This window comes from Camellia sinensis, chromosome 4, assembly GCF_055761805.1.
Source record: "Camellia sinensis isolate YWXY chromosome 4, ASM5576180v1, whole genome shotgun sequence".
Taxonomy (NCBI): Eukaryota; Viridiplantae; Streptophyta; class Magnoliopsida; order Ericales; family Theaceae; genus Camellia; species Camellia sinensis.
The window spans coordinates 191,629,382-191,647,386 of record NC_138964.1 but is presented as its reverse complement, the minus strand read 5'-3'; positions in this window follow the sequence as shown (position 1 = coordinate 191,647,386).

Genomic DNA, 18,005 nt, shown 5'->3' with positions numbered 1-18,005 from the left:
CAAGAGCTATGTAATGCAATGCCCAATGGACAAAACCAGCCCCAAATTGACCTCATGCATGCCAAAACAGTGGCTGAGATGCTCTGAAATGCTAGCATTAAAAAGCAAGAAAATGTATGATCATGCATTGGCCCATGAACTAGGCATAAGGGTCAACTCTCAAACACAATTAAGAAGTGACAAATGTGAGAGTGTAGCTATGAAATATGCTCTGAAATCATGTAAGAAATGAGGCCAAATCATGCACATATCACAAATAAAGCATGCTAGGAGTCACAAAGCTTAAGGCTAGTAAAGGCACTTGTGCCATAGCCCTATCAAGCAAGCCCCAAAGGGCCAAGGCGACTCAAAACAGTCCCAATCCAGGTCAAAACAATGCCAAAACATGCATGGAATGAAGCCAAAACAAGCTAGCATGGTCAGCCAAAACACCAAGCATGCAAGGCCAATGAGCATGGTTACACTACATGTGCAAGAAGAAAATGAGGGATGCTCTAACCAATCAAAAACAGAGTTGTATCATGGAAAAATAAGGCCCAAAACACATTGAAATGGTAGCCCAAAAGCTTAGGCAAGATGGCATACACATTGGCTCATGTTTAAGGCATAAAGCATGACCTTCCAAAAGCATTGAAAGAGTGAAGCATAGGAGAGTATAACCACATTTCATGCACTGAAATCATATATCAAATGATGCTAAATCATACAAATAGCCCAAGTAATGCATGTTAGTGGACTCAAAACATAAGGCTAGTGGGCAAAAATGCACTATGGCTATACAAAGCAAGGCATGCATGACCCAAAGCACATGAAACAGAGCTTAAACATGGAAAAACATGAATAAAAGCTTGCTGGAGTGGAGCCAAAAATATGCTAGAATGATGGTCTAAAGCATGATGCATGTTAAAGCTATAGGGAGGATTATACTACTAGTGTATGAAGCATGCAAGAGGTAATCAAACCAAGCCAAAACAGAGCTATATCATGTTAAAATAAAGGCCTAAGGCATGTTGAGATGGAGCCAAAACATGCTAGAAGGACATGCTACTTTGATGAGCCATCAACACAAGCACACAAGAGTAGAGGAGGGGGGACAACCCCCACCCATTTTGAAAAATTTAGAAATCCCCTAGATATTGATTTGTGATTATGTAACAATTTTAAGCAGTATATAACAATCCCAATCAAACAATCAAAACAAATCAACACAACGATTTTAACGTGAAAAAACCACAATTGGACACCTCCAACTGTGATTAAAAAAACCACGGGCAACAGCTACAAAACAATCCACTAAGAAGATTTAAAGGAATTACACAAGTATACTCTCAATTACCTAGCGAATCCACGCCTAATTAAACCAACCTCTATGTGCCTCTTCCAACCCGTCTTTACCTCGGAATTATCTTTACAATGAGCCACCCCAGAATCCACCAAAGCTTCAAGCTCGAATTCTTCAGAATCCACCGAAGAACAACTCTCTCTTTTGTATAGCAAACAAAACCTTTGATATACTCTCTTTAAACCATGAGTTGAATACTCAATAAAACATCAAAGAAAACTCACAAAGTATCCCCAGATATAAACCCTAGAACCCAAAAAGATGATCTGGAGTAGCAATACTAAAATCTGACCCAACACGCGAATTTATAGAATCTGTCCCGCGATCTCCGCTCGAGCGCCCAACAGCCCGTTCGAGTGGCTTCAGCAAAATATGCGTGTGATATAACAGAGGTCCGTTCGAGCGCTAGAGAACCCGCTCGAGCACGAAACCACACAGCTCAGTACTTTTACAGGCGACCAAAACTTCTGGAACCAGGGATTCTCCGCTCGAGCGGGGGAATGTCCGCTCGAGCAGACAGGCAACTTGGAATGTCATAATCAGCGAAGTGGCAATCTTTAAAGCTTTATCATCACAAACTTCTCTGAAAGGCTTGATTCGGGTTGGATTCGCATCTAACAACTCATAGCCTCACTGAAATAAAAAGGAGAATAAAATTACAACTCAAAGGAGTTTTGTCAAATGGGATTGCCAAGAAATAAAACCTAACACATTTGAGACCTCGAAACCACATTTCCACCACTGAAATTCCCTTGGAATTCAGTGGTAGGAAGGCCAAAAGGAGATGGCCTCAAAGGCCTAAAGAGATGGCACAAAATAAAGCCAAACAAGCCACCAAAGGGGGTAAACCACTCCTAACTCAAACAAAGCCTCAAACAAACATTTTAAGTACTTAAATACAGAACTTTTTTTCAGTTGAAAGCTTGGCCTAAAACATCATGCAAATAGGGCCAAATAAACAATGAAGACAAAGCTTTGAAGGGGCTAAAGACTCACCCTTGAAGAACAACTTTAGAATAGCAACTTCAGAGGCAAAAACCATCCCAAAACCACTCAAACGCAACCTCCAAGTACCTCAGCTCAATAGTGAAGGTGTTTCACTAGGTGTTTGTGTGCAAAAGTGTGAAGAAAAGGCACTTTTGAGCACAAACAAGTGCAAATAGAGAGAAAGAGGGAGCAATATAGAGATAAAGACATATGTATAGTCCTCTGTAATTTTTCAAAACCTTGGAGATGGGGGAGGGCCTCCCCTTATATAGAAAAACACAAGCTAAAGCTTCCTTGACAAGCTAAAGCTTGTATGAATCCATCTATACATGTGTATGAAGGATACACAAAGTGATCAACAGCTGGCACCAGCTGGAAGAAAAATATCTGCAAAAGCAGAAAAAGGGGTCTCGGCCAAAAAAATGGCTGACCGGCCATTAAAGGTGCTGACCGGCCATCAGTGATGCCGATCGGCCAACACTGATGGCCGATAAAAGGAGGGCATGGCCGATGGGCACAGGGCCTGGCCGATGGGTTGTAGGGCTGGCCAGTAGGCCACCCCCCATTTCCCTCAGAAACAAAGCCACCAGCTTTGGTTCACAACCAAGTACAAAACAGACAAATTGAGAGACTCCAAGGCAAGGCGCACAACCGAGACCTTCAGGAACTCAAAACGAACACGAGCATGGATGATCATCTAGTGTTCAAACGATGATATCCAAGTCTTGAGGACGGTAAAAAATGGGGTGTCTGCAGTTCCCCCTCTTTGATAGAACTCGAAAGTTATAAGATGACAGGAGTGAATGTCAAAGCCCAGAGACGGCCCATTTTTGACAAGGCCGAAGACTTAGACAAACATACGAAATGACAATGCAGAGATGCGCCCGTGGGCTAGGGCAAAATGCAAATGATATGCACGATGCAGGACATAACTTATGATTATGCAAAGAGGGCTATAATGAAGCATTTATGCAAAACAAATACAACAGTTTAAGCGGATGTTATGCAAAGAAATGCGACAGCAAACTCGTATACAAGCAAAACAAGTAAACACGCCACGCGTGGGAATTACAGACCCAACTACATTTCATGCAGAAAGGATGTAAAAAAATTATGTGATCTTAACTACGGCTCACGCAGGAAAGATTAAAAGCGACTATTAGGAACACCCAAAGTCTCAAACGAAACACCTCCTAACGTATCAAATGCAAAAGTAGAAAGGCATCGAAACGCGTGTCAAACGCGAGAGGAGAAGGGTAGCAGTCAAACTAAACTGGAACTTCTCTTGAATGAACCGTACATATAATATCATCTGGTTTCACCAACTTCAAATGAACCGTACATACAATATCATGCCTGCACAAGAAAGAAACTCAACAAGTGCACTATAGTAGAAACACATGATCAACGCTATATCATGATACAATTTCAATACAAGATAAACGCGTGTATATACAATGCAAATGGAAAGATGCATAACAATGCATGGGAGACGTGCATAACAATGCAAGCGAAAGGGTGCATAACAATACAAATGGAACATGCATAACAATGCAAGTGAAGTATGCATAACAAGGCAAGTGAAAAGGTGCATAACAATGCAAGTAGAACGAATGCATGACAATGCAAGTAGAGTGTGCATAACAATGCAACTGAAATGTGCGTGACAATGCAAGTAAGACGTGCATAACAATGCAACTGAAATGTGTGTGACAACGCAAGTAAGACATGCATAACCATGCAAATGAAGTGTGCATAACAATGTAAGTAGAACGTGCATGACAACGCAAGTAAAGTGTGCATAACAATGCAAGTGAAACGTGCATAACAATGCAAGTGAAAAAAGTGCATAACAATGCAACTGGAATGTGCGTGACAACGCAAGTGAAGAGTGCATAACAATGCAGCTGAAGTGTGCAAAACAATGCAGGTGGAATGTGCGTGACAACGCAAGAGAAGTGGTGCATAACAATGCAATTGAAGTGTGCAAAACAATGCAACTGGAACGTGCGTGACAACGCAAGTGAAGTGGTGCATAACAATGCAATTGGAACGTGCGTGACAACGCGAGTGAATAGGTGCATAACAATGCAAGTGCGAGAAATGTATGCTCCATGCAACATTAAGACGCGCATTTCATGCCCAGGTGAGAAGTGCACATTCTATGCAAGCAAGGCTAAAACGTGTTCTATGCAATGTATATACTCTATGCAATGTAAACACGAATACCTATTTGAGACAACATGCATGTTGTGCAAACGCGAGGATGCATGTCCGATGCAAAAATGAGAAAGGCATATAACAAATGCAAACCCCATGAACATGATAAGAACACTGTAAAGCCACGCATTCAAAGATAATTTTCGAATCTAGCAATATGCAAAAGGATACAAAAAAAGATACATTTTGTGTATATCGAGTGTCGCACACGGAAAAACACAGTTTGAGGTCACCACAGAGACCGCTTGAGCTTCAAAAGGTACATTTTCTTGCACTTTCTTGAGATATGAGGGCACAAATCAATAGAACAACCCCAAACAAGGGCAATGGAGGTTTATCGGCCACAATAGGGAGCCATTGGCCATCAAACAAGCTAATTGGCCAACAATGTGGCCGGCCGGCCAATAATTTGGCCGATCGGCCAAAAGTGGCAGATTCGGGGCAATTTTGTCCATTTGCCTCGGGTCTTTAAGTATAGGGTTCCAAACCCTATTCTTTCACTTCTCCAAGGCCGAAAACCTTTCTTCTCTTGCTCGAGATCACTTTCCCCCTTAGATTCGTGCTTCAAATGCATTTTCCAACGTCCTAAAAACATTTGATTCACGAAACCCTCGTTGTTTTACACACTTTGAACCGATTGAAAGTGCCTTTGGCGCCTCTTTCTTGATTTCCACCACTTGGGGTTTGTTTCCCCCGAGTTACCCTTGGTTTTCGTGCCCTCTTCCGAGCCTTGACATTTTCTTCTATTTTTCACTCCTCGGAGTTGACTTTTGGTATTCTTGCCCATTTTCCATACCTTCGACCATTTTCTCACTCTTCTCGAGATGGCGGATGATATTCCACAGGATGGGGTTCCTCCAGGGATGGAGATGGATCCCGAGTTCGAGCCTTTGCCGCTCGGCATTCGGGCTTTCGACCCAGCATCTTATCACGCTGACATACACGTATTGCCTCATGATAGTATTCACCAGTTCAGGAGCTTTGCACGAGGTGCTTCGAAGGACCTCCTGTTACGCGAGCCGGAGTCACACTTGTCCTATGGCGCCGCTGAGGTATATCCTTCCTCTTTACCTTCTGCATTGTAGGTCATATGTCTTGGATAGCCAATATTACTCTTCATCTGATTAACCCAAACTATATTGCATGCCTAGTTCATTTTGAGCACATTCATACATGATACTTCTATCAACTCGAGCATATGTACACATTGTACTTATATCAATTCTGAACACATGCATACACTGTATTCCTGACACTGCTCCGCATCTGTTTGTCTTGAACACAGGGAGATTCTCACGCCTTTCGAGGTTATGGGAACACGATTGCACGAGATTAGTATATGGAGCTACTCGACACTGTTCGCCACATCGTCGATGGGGCCGGTTTTGGCATATTCTGCATGGCACTCTCGCACCTCACTGCGAGTCGGCCTCTTCTAGGCGCCTTAGTGGAGAGGTGGTGGGACACCACCGATTCCTTCCACCTTTCTACAATAGGAGAGATGACGATGACTCCCTTCGACTTCTCCATGCTCATTGGCATCGGAGTAGGGGGTGATCTGATCCCTTTTTACACTGATATGGGCGAGTGGGATGCTGCCTAGATCTTTTTGCTCGGCATTCGCCCACCTCTCTCCCGACCAGGGTTCGTGAGATATTCATGGTTCGCCGACCAGTTCAGGGGACAGATGTTGACGACCCGCGAGGAGGTCGAGCACTACGCCTAGGGGTTCCTCATGTTCTTGCTTGGCACCACTTTATTCGCCGACCAGGCAAACACCGTTGGCCTCTACCTCTTGAGCGCACTGGTGGACGTGACTCGCATTCGGCGCTATGACTGGGGCGACGCAGGGTTGGCCACACTATATGGATATATGAGTTCCTCATCTTGTGCAGAGCGGGCACCTGTTAGGAGGCTACTGGAGAACCTGGGAGGTACATCTTTCCCTTCTGGTTTACAGTCCTACTTTACATTATTTGTACACCACACACACTACATAACACGCAATCTACTTTACACTGGTTGTACACAAGACACTGCACATCATTCTCTGATTTCTGCTTCATCTGTATACTGCTTTAATGATAAACATACTCATCATTGCCCTTTCGCATTCTGTAGTTGTGGGTATATGCCTACTTCCCGACGCTTGCTCTAGAGCCGGCGGTGGAGATCCCCCCCATGGTTCCATATTCACATCGGTTCGATAGGAGATGCGAGCGGAGGCCGTGAGAGTCTTTCTCATTCTTTCGCCGATATTTTGACACTGTAGCTGTAGCGGAGGTATTTCAAACCTTACAGTTCATTTGAGCTTTGCTTTATATTGCACTTTCAATAGCAGATAACAACCCGTATGTCCATCATTTGCAGATCACTTGGCAGCCCTAGGCAGTGCTGCCTGACGCAGTTAGAGACCAATATATGGGCGCTCGGGAGACTGCTAGATTCTGGGTTTTGCTTGAGGGTCCGGTCTGTCGGGCATGGTACTTGGGAGAGCGCTTCTTGCGACATAGCCTCGGTTTGCCTAAGCAGATAGTCCCGATGTTGCCTCTTTCGCACATGAGGCGTACAGTGATGTACACTTCGCAGGAGATGACCGATTTCATGATCGGTTGGGATGTCGACTTCTTCAGAGACGACGAGGACTACACCGTCTTCATCCAGTCATACCTTATGCCGCCTCTGGCCAGTGTTCACCGAGGTGAGAGAGAGAGACTTGCAGCCCCAGTAGGAGGAGTGGGAGGATCGAGGGCGACCCAAGTCCATGGTAGGAGGGGTTCCCGGAGGGGACAGAGGGCGGAGTGGCCAGACCTGCCCACTTTCATGACATGCCAAGGACGGGCTGGAGAGATTTATCAGATTCCCATCGCTCCTCCCCTGACTGATCATGAGCTTGTCAGAGTTCGAGGCTTGATCCCGGTATATGCTATACTTTACATTTTGTACATTCATTTCATTTCAGTTGATATCCCGCAGATTACCAATTACCTCAACACTTTTGCAGGCTTCCATAGAGTACACTGGGCAGGCTCTGGAGTTGTCGGCTTCGGTGATGGGGATGCTGCAGAGGAGCATGGACCTGCTGAATATTTACGGTATTCCGGTAAGTACTTTTAAGCTCCATCCCAAAACCCTCTATAATCTACTCCATACTGATCTGATGCATCACATTATTAATATTGCATTTGATACACCACACTCACATACCACTCACGGCACCGATACACTACATCTCATATACTGGCCACGGCCCTCATACTCTGCAATCATTTCCCGCTCATGGTGTTCATATACTGCTCACAGTATTCATACACTGTAATCATATACCGCATTTGATACCATACTCAGCTTTGCACAGCATAACTGATGCATTTGCCAAATTGTTCTTTTCAAGCCCCATTCCAGATACCAGCCACAGCGGGTGCCTCAGTGGGACCTTTAGTGCCTCCCTAGGCAGCAGGGGGAGCGGGACGAGGGACTCTCGCACGCAGCCGAAGCAGAGCTGGACGTGCTCATACCGAGAGTAGTTCGCGGGTGCTTGCCCCAGATGATAATGAGTCTGATGAGGAAGTAGTGAGTCCACAGTCAGAGTCGTCTCAGGATGGAGATGAGGCTGGAGATGGCTTGGGTTCAAACTCTGGTAGTGGAGCTAACGACGGTAGCTCCGGGCCTTTATCGAGAAAGAGGACGATGAGGGATTCCCGCTCTTGAGGCGACTGACGCCAATTTCAGATGTTTTGTTTTTGCTTTATTTCTTTTTTTGCCTGTAGTTTTTGCACATTGTACTGCCTCAGGTAGGTTTATTTTCTTTAAAACTTTGTACCCTTTGCAAAAGAAAACATGATGGAATGAAAACAACCTTTTGATTGAAAAAGTGTTACATTTGTATTCTAAGCATCGCATTGCATCGCATTACATCACACAGCATGTAAATGAGATTGAACTTTGTTTGAAAATTGCGCACTTGAATTGCATTACCTAAGTCAGGTAGTGAACCAACTGACAACCGAAAGAACAAAACAACTCGATAAGCAAAACAAAGACTTGACATGCTAACCAAATGTGAATACAACTCGATAAGTAAGACAAGAACTTAACAAACAATGCAAAATACAACTCGATAAACAAATGCAACAACTCGATAAACAAATCAAAGTAACACAGGCGTGACTTCGCAAAATCGTCACCAAAGGCATTCAAAGTGGAACAAGTCACAAGTTCTCAACACCTCCAACACATGGACAACTTAGAGAACAAAAGGAGAGGCCATCGGCCAAGGTGGGAGACCATCGGCCACCATAAAGAGCCATCGGCAACAAGAACTAGCCGATCGGCTAAAAAGATGGTCGATCGACCATCAAATTGGTCGGTCAGCCATTAATGCAGAAAGTGCCCAGATTGTTGACACCTATCTTCCACTCAACACCTTATCTTCTACAAAAGCCCCAGCTTCGTAGTTTCTCCATTTCAACTCTGTTTTTGCCCCAAATGGAAGCATTTCTTGTAAAAAATCTCACAAATTGGATTGCTAACTTGGATGGCTCGGAAAAGCTGGATTTTCGGGGCATCGGAATAAATGCACTATTCACACTGAGCCTCACCCTACTGCGTTTTCCGTTCCTTCATGCCGCGGCAAGGTGTTGGAATCCGGTAACCCATGTTTTTAGGTTTGGTGGACAAGAGATGTGTCTCTCTTTCGAAAACTTCCAAGCTTTGATGGAATCTCAGCGCGATGAAGAGATCTTGCCCCAACTCCGTTTTGGCCACATCCAAGCCTTAGGACGAATGTGGGGGCTCACTTTGCATGACACTCGGTCTTTGATTCGCGATGGAAAACTGGACATCCCGGGCCTGATTCGTCGATTTTCTAATGCCGGTGACTGTGTCGATCATCACTGGTAGGGCTTTCGGTGACACGCCCTCTGCTTATGCATGTTGTCTCATTTCTTGCTTGTCCCAGGCTTTGGTGGGTCTATCATCCATTTGATTGAGGTTGCCCAAGGTTTAAGAGAGGGTAAGAGCTGTATTGCTATGACGCTAGCTGAGACATTGATGGGTTTGGATGCCTTCCATCGCCAAGAGACGACTAGATTCGTGGGGAGTCCACTACTGCCGCAGTTAATGTTTCCCACCCTATCTCACATACATTTCTCACATCACTCGGCCCTCAGGCTCGATTTTTCTCTTAAAACCCTTTTCTCACTTTTCTCTCCACGTACACCTCTCTATTCTTTAATCTCTCATTTTTCATCCCTCCCCAGATATGGTTGATGGATAAGTTGAAGGTTGGGACTTATGCCCAGCATGTTCAGCTCATGGCTATTTCTTCCGGCGACGTCTAGTCGATGCCCCTGATAAGGGATGGTGGTGCGAATGGATGTGTAGTTTGTCTGCTGCCAATATTGCTTGGCGCTGCCCTTGGCTTAATCTGCCGGTGATGAGTTACAACATGTCTCGCCAGCCCAGGATTCAGGTGATCGGCTTGACACACTGTGTCTTTTACTTCCCATTTCGAATCTGACGCCAATTTGGGCATGATAAAACTTATTCGGAATGAGGGATAGAGTACCCTGCTGCATTTTTAGTCCGAGGCGCACAGCTAGCTCGGTATGCCATAGCATGGAGGACGAGAGAGCTTCTGGCCCCCGCTCCCACTTTCAGTTGCACCCTCTCTGATGAGTGCATAGCTTGGCTTGATAAAGAGGCAGAGGTTGGGCCTACTTTGGCATCAGAGGTTTTCTCAAGCTCTGGGAGGGGGCGCAGGAACACCTGATTGTGCCTCGAATTTATTTACGTTATCAGTACTTTTAAGTTTTCTTTATGAATGTAATAAAAAGCAACTTCAATTTGTATTCAAGAGTAGGAGAACTCTGTATTGAAATCAATGTAATTGAAGGTTGTGGGTACTGAAAATTTTCCATTTGGTCCAAAAATGGTCTAAGTCGTAAAAAGATTAATTTGACCAAAATCAACTTTTATTAAAACTTTTCAAAACCATTTTCGATATGGATCAAAACTGGACACGCTTGAGATCTGTCATTGAGATGCACAACCCCGGATCCCACAAACTGGAAAGTTTCCCTTAGTCTGAATAGCACTGCACTGGAGATCACAACCGAGCTCTTGAATGTAGAATAGACAAAGATGACCAACATGATCACCTGGACAAAGTTGATTTGGAAGTGTTTATGGCTGGACTTCAGAATGAAGTTGCCTACATATCTCGAAGATGGGAATCAAGCCTTACATAGTTTGGTTCAGGTTCACTCGTGTATTAACACTCTCGTTTTGCGCTCTAACTTTTGCCAAGGTCGCCCTTTCTAGGTTTTTAACCTTGCGAGCTCAGTTTTTATTATTTCAAATTTTTCATGCTCTAACTTTTGCCTAGGTTGCCCTTTCAAATTTTCGGCCTAGCGAGCCACTTAGGGATGGTATTTTTTCAACTTGTCCATGTTGATCGGCTGGGAGAACTCAAGGCCATCTAGATCTATCAGAACGACAGCTCCACCCGACCAAATAGACTTGATAATGTGGGGACCAGTCTAATTGGGTCTCAACTTGCCCCTAGGGTCGTGGATGGGAACTCGGTTGTCTTTGAGCACTAGATCCCTCTCTTTTAAATTCCTGGACTTAACCTTCTTGTTGAAAGCCCTGGCAATTCTTCGTTGATAACCCTTTCTTTTAGCCTTTTTTCATCAAAGAGCATGAGTTCTTCAAACCTGCTTTGCTACCAATCTGCCTCAGCTATCTGACACTCAGCCAAACTTTTTGCAGAGTTGGTTTCCGCCGTAGGTAATTTCAGGATTACTGGCCGGTTATGTCCTTAACCCATAGGGGCGGGTTCGGGTCGTGACAGAGTGGTATCAGAGCACGAGTTAATAACCCACACACTTGTCCAAAAGAGCAATAAGCGTCTAGACAAGATCTAGGATGCATTCATAAACACGAATTTAGAAGCATTGATTATATGCTTAAATGTTTTGATATGAACAATTATATGTGTAAGTTGTGAACTACTTGCATTACAAATTATCTGAGAATATGTGTTTCATAGTATATGCACACTTGTGTATCTTTTGTGTAAAATATAATGCAAGTTTAATCAGATGATGAGAACCAGAGGTGATGAGATAGAGGAATCTTCTACTGTCAGACTGGACAGAATGGAAAGACTGATCCAAGAAATGGCAAAAGCTTTGAGAGAGCAACAGGAGTGGCAACAACAGTGGCAGCAGCCACACCACCACCTCCACCTCCGGCACCACCTGTGCCAGATCACCAGAATGATGACCGGATTATAGCTCTCACTAAGGAATTCAAGAAAATGAAACCACCACAATTTCACGGGGGATTAGATCCGTTGAAAGCCGAAGCGTGGGTCCTCGGCATTGAGAAATTATTTGAAGTGTTTCCCTGTTCAGAGACTCAGAAAGTGCTTCTAGCCACTTTTATGCTAGAAGACGAAGCAAGAAGGTGGTAGATGTTGATGCGAGAAAATCATAGGGATGTCGACTGGGTGAAGTTTCTAGAAATATTCTATGACAAGTACTTCCCGCAGTGTGTCCGGGATAGGAAAGTGGCAGAATTCATGGAACTCAAGCAAGATAGCATGACTGTAGCTGAGTATGAGGCCAAATTCATTGAATTGGCCAGGTTTGCACCACATGTAATTGACACGGACTATAACAAGGCAAGACATTTTGAAGGTGGACTCCACAATGACATCCTAGAGAGGGTGAATGTCCTAAAATTGGAAACCTACATCGGGGTGCTTGACAGAGCCATCATATCAGAGGCTAACATAGCCAGACAAGCTAAGCCAGTAACAGAATGGAAAGGCAACAAAAGACAAGGCTTATTTTCGAATAAGAAATTTCTGAAAAAGCAAAACACGGGCTCCTCAAATACTTCGAGTTCTTCCCGAGACACAGCTCCCATGTGCAATATTTGTAGCAAAAGGCACCGTGGAGTCTGTTACCGTGCATCGGGAGCCTGTTTTAAATGTGGGAAGCAAGGGCACATAGCCCGAGAGTGTAATCAGAACAGTGGGAAACTAGCAGCTAGTTCCACCGCATCGATCCCAAAGCCGGGGAACACTTTCAAATCTATTACTACTGGGGATACAGTAAGACAGGAGAGAATCTTTGCACTTGTTCCGGGCAATACACGGAATGCCAATGCCGTTGTCTCAGGTACTATTTCAATATGTAATCAGGATGCCTTTGTATTAATTGATTCTAGATGAACGCACTCATTTGTGACATATACGTTTGCATCTAGATTGAATAGACCCCTAGAGCTATTGCCATATTTGTTATGCGTGTCTGCTCCATCGGGGGAATCTGTGTTATGTGATTATATATATCGGTTTTGTGACATGCATATTGAGGATGCTACCCTATATGTAGATTTGTTGCCCTTGAACTTTAGACATTTCGATGTAATTTTGGGCATGGATTGGTTGACCAAGTACTGTGCCACCATAGACTGTGTGACAAAAAGGGTTGTATTTAACCTACCAGAACAGAAAGAGATTGTGTTTGTGGGTAATGGGGTAGTGCCTCCACCTTATTTGATATCCGCAATGAAAGCATGTAAACTGATTAGGAAAGGGTGCCGGGGTTATTTGTGCTATGTGTTGTCTGAACAATATGAGAATGTTGAATTGAATAATATTCCTATTGTTAGAGAATTTCTGGACGTGTTTCCAAATGAATTACCAGGGGAATTGGTAGACAGGGAGATCGAGTTTACCATTGAAACTGTGCCAGGCACTCAGCCTATTTCTAAAACTCCCTATAGAATGGCTACTGCCGAGATGAAGGAATTGAAAGAACAGTTGCAAGACCTGCTTGATAAGGGGTTTATCCGACCTAGCACTTCGCCTTGGGGTGCACCAGTGCTGTTTGTGAAAAAGAAAGATGGTACCTTGCGCCTGTGCATCGACTATCGGGAATTGAATAAGGTAACGATAAAGAACAAATATCCCTTACCCCATATTGACGACTTATTTGACCAGTTGCAGGGATCACAGGTGTTTTCTAAGATTGATTTGAGATCCGGGTATCATCAGCTGAAAGTTAAGGCAGAGGATGTTGAGAAAACCGCATTCAGAACGAGGTATGGTCATTTTGAGTTTATTGTTATGCCGTTTGGAGTGACTAATGCTCCGGCAGCATTTATGGACTTAATGAATAGAATTTTTAAAACCTACCTTGATGAGTTTGTTGTAGTCTTCATCGATGATATTTTAATATACTCTAAAGATAGACTTGAACATGAACATCATTTGAGGACTGTTTTACAAATACTTCGGGAAAGAAAACTATTTGCTAAATTAAAGAAATGTGATTTTTGGTTGGATAAGGTTATTTTCTTAGGGCACGTGATCAACAAGGAAGGAATTTCAGTGGACCCGCAGAAGATAGAGGCAATTTTGAATTGGCCTACACCGACCAATGTGACAGAAGTTCTCAGCTTCATGGGCTTGGCTGGGTACTACAGGAGGTTTGTGAAGGACTTTTCGAAATTAGCGGTGCCCCTTACCCAACTGACCCGTAAGGGGCAACCTTTTGAGTGGAACGAAGAAAGGGAATCAGCCTTTCATGAATTAAAGACAAGATTGACTACTGCACCAATTTTAACACTACCTTCAGGTACGGAAAGTTTCGTAATCTTTAGTGATGCATCTTATAAGGGTTTGGGTTGTGTGTTAATGCAGAACGGAAAGGTTATCGCTTACGCCTCCCGACAGTTGAGGCCACACGAGAAGAACTACCCAACACATGACCTTGAATTGGCCGCAGTCGTTTTTGCTTTGAAAATCTGGCGGCATTATTTGTATGGGGCAAAGTGTGAAGTCTACACGGATTATAAGAGCCTGAAATACTTCTTCATGCAGAAAGAGTTAAATATGCGTCAGAGAAGGTGGCTGGAACTAATAAAAGATTACGACCTAGAAATTCAGTACCACCCCGGGAAAGCTAATACAGTTGCTGATGCCTTGAGCAGAAAATCAATGGGGAGTATGGCCTGTTTGCTCACCGAACAAAGAGAGATCTTGCAAGATTTTGAGAAGTCTGAAATTGAAGTGGTAATGTGTGAACGGGGCGGATTGATAGCCGCTATTACAGCCGAGCCGGCGATCATTGATGAAATCCAACGGAAATAGAAAGAGGATGAGTACCTCAAGAAAGTGATTGACGAATTCGAGGCAAGCCCGAAAGCAGAATTCAGTATTGAGAATGAAATGTTGAAATTTCGAAACCGGATATGTGTTCCAAATATTCCAAAACTAAAGAAGAGGGTTTTAGATGAAGCCCACAGGTCCATATTTGCTATGCATCCGGGTAACAATAAAATGTATCAGGATTTGAAACAAACCTATTGGTGGCCTAAAATGAAGAAAGAGATTGCAGAATATGTGTCCAAGTGCCTTCAGTGTCAGCAAGTCAAGGCTGAACACCAGAAACTAGGCGGCCTACTTCAACCTCTCCCTATTCCTGAATGGAAGTGGGAACATGTGACTATGGATTTCGTTGTTGGCCTACCTCGGACTTCTCGAGGTATGGATTCTGTTTGGGTTGTAGTTGATAGACTGAGTAAGTCTGCACATTTTCTGCCTGTCAAAACTACATTTACCGCTTATAGATTGGCTACCATTTATGTTGATGAGATTGTCCGTTTACACGGAGTTCCAGTATCTATTGTATCGGATAGAGATCCGAAATTTGTGTTTAGATTGTGGAAGAGGTTGCAGGAAGCTATGGGAACAGAACTAAGGTTCAGTACTACATTTCACCCACAGACAGACGGGCAATCAGCACGAACGATTCAAACTTTGGAAGATATGCTTCGCATGTGTGCTTTGGATTTTCAGAGGAGTTGGGAAGATTATTTGCCACTCGCAGAATTTGCTTATAATAACAGCTTCCACTCCAGCATCGGTACGGCACCATATGAGGCTTTGTATGGTAGGAGGTGTAGATCACCTATCTGTTGGACAGAGGTCGGGGATAGAGCTTTGCTTGGGCCAGAAATTGTGCAAGATACATCTAAGAAAATCAAGACTATTCGCCAAAGGCTCAAAACAGCTCAGGACCGACAAAAGAATTATGCAGACGTTCGAAGAAGACCTCTTGAGTATGAGGTTGGTGACCATGTGTTCATCCGTGTTTCTCCGATGAAGGGCCAAGTCAGATTTGGGAAAAAGGGCAAGTTGTCGCCCCGCTACATTGGGCCGTTTCAGATTTTGGAAAGGCTTGGTCCAGTTGCTTATAGAGTGGCCTTACCACCGAGATTCGAGCAAATCCATAATGTGTTTCATGTGTCGATGTTGAGGGGTTACCTCCGAGACCCGTTGCATGTGATTGATTATCATCGGGTTGCTATTGATGAAAATATGGAATATGCTGAATGGCCGGAAAGAATTGTTGACCGACAAGTGAAGGAATTGAGAAACAAATCCATTCCAATGGTGAAAGTGGAATGGAAGAAACACTATGGGACAGATGTTACGTGGGAAAAAGAGGAGGAAATGCGTCTACGCTATCCACATTTGTTTCCGGACGAAGGTAAATTAAGTTTGGAGGACCAAACTTCCTAAAGGGGGGAAGACTGTGATACCCCTGTCCCGTAATATGCTAACTGGTCCTTAATTTGAGTATGATTATGTGTTTAGCATGATTTTATGTGCCATTATGTGAATGTTTATGATTTTGAAGTCTTATCTGTTCACCGTAGGAATACCTGTCTGAATAATCTGTTTTGGAAATTAAATTGAGGGCCATGTCGGCCACAGAACCCAAAATTGATTACGCCATTGTGGTTGGCATAATTTTAGAGCCTGCGGTGAGATTTAATTGAAAAATTGATTCGGGTCAGATTAAATTGGTGGATTAGTGCCCAATTGCCTTATTATTATTATTGTTATATTAACTTAGTGGGACTTGATGTATTTGAGCACTACACCTCATTTCTCTCCTTTAGCTCATTTTGACTGATTCTTGGACTCAATTTGAGAGAGGGAGCCGACTATAGAGAGGGAGAAAGAGGGATTGTGCAATTGTGGTCTTGAAACTTGGAGGTTGGAAGTCTAATTCAAGATTTAATCATAGATTGTGAGAATCAAGCTCCTAGGTGAGTAATTCTTGGATTATAGTTTGTAATTTTTGTGGCTCAAACTAATTTGGTGATCAAGAGTAAGATTGAAATGAAATTGGGTTGTATTTGTTGAATTGAAGCTTAATGTGTGCATGCATGTAGGAAATCACCTTGATATTGCATGTTTGAGCACAAATGTGTATAATCCATGTGAAATGTTAAAGAAACTCATGTCTTGATCACCCTTTGTGTTATGTAAGTAGAGAATGTGGCTAATTCATCACATGCATGTACAATTTGAGAAGATATGAGTTTGAATGCATGAGTTTGTTATGTTGATGTTGAGTTTGACATATTTTGGGACATGCTTGTGGATAAATCAAGAAATTGAACTCCATAATGTTATAATCTTGCATTGGTACCATGTTAGTGTGATTATATTTGAGATTTGAGCCATTGCATGCAAGTATTGAGGCTGAGATTTCGAATTGGAGCTCAAGAACTCAATTTGGAAAAGCCAGATTTTTTATGTCCGCTCGAGCGGAGGAATAGACGCTCGAGCGGTAAAATCGTGCCCCCAGCACTCTTTGCAGAGTTGGTTTCCGCTCGAGCGGGATATTCCACGCTCGAGCGGGGAGCTTTTGTGGACAGGCCTTCCACTCGAGCGCCCATTTCACGCTCGAGCGCATTTTTCATACAACCAGTACTTTTGCAAGCCTTAAGGGTCCGCTCAAGCGGGGAAGTTGACGCTCGAGCGGGGACCCTGTTTTCTTTGATTCTGTTTTTGCATTCTGAGTTCTGTTTTCCGTTCTCTTTCACTTGTAAGAACTCTTAGGCATATGTTAAGCATTGTAAATGAATTAATGAGATATGAATAAAGCCTAATGTGGAACATGTGAAGCAAGGAACGGATTGAACTGTTAATGACCCTTTTGTGTTCATGAAATGTGTAGGGTCAAGCTCCAGGGCAAATCCATAAGCCGATCACTGTGAGTAATATCAATATTTGAAAGCTTGTGAATGTCCAATTGTTATTCCCTTATAAGCCTTATGAATTTGCTAATTGGGACTGTGGACAAAAGTCTAAGAATAAACGAATGGACCAGAGGTCGTTTTGATAGAGATAATGGACCAAAGGTCGTTTTGACATGAATGAGTGGGCCGAAGGCCGTTTTGACACAAATGAATGGGCCAAAGGCCGTTTTGATATAAATGAACGGACCGAAGGTCATTTTGACCTATATGGATGGACCGAAGGTCGTTCTGACATGAATGAGCGGGCCGAAGGCCGTTTTGACACAAATGAATGGGCCAAAGGCCGTTTTGATATAAATGAACGGACCGAAGGTCGTTC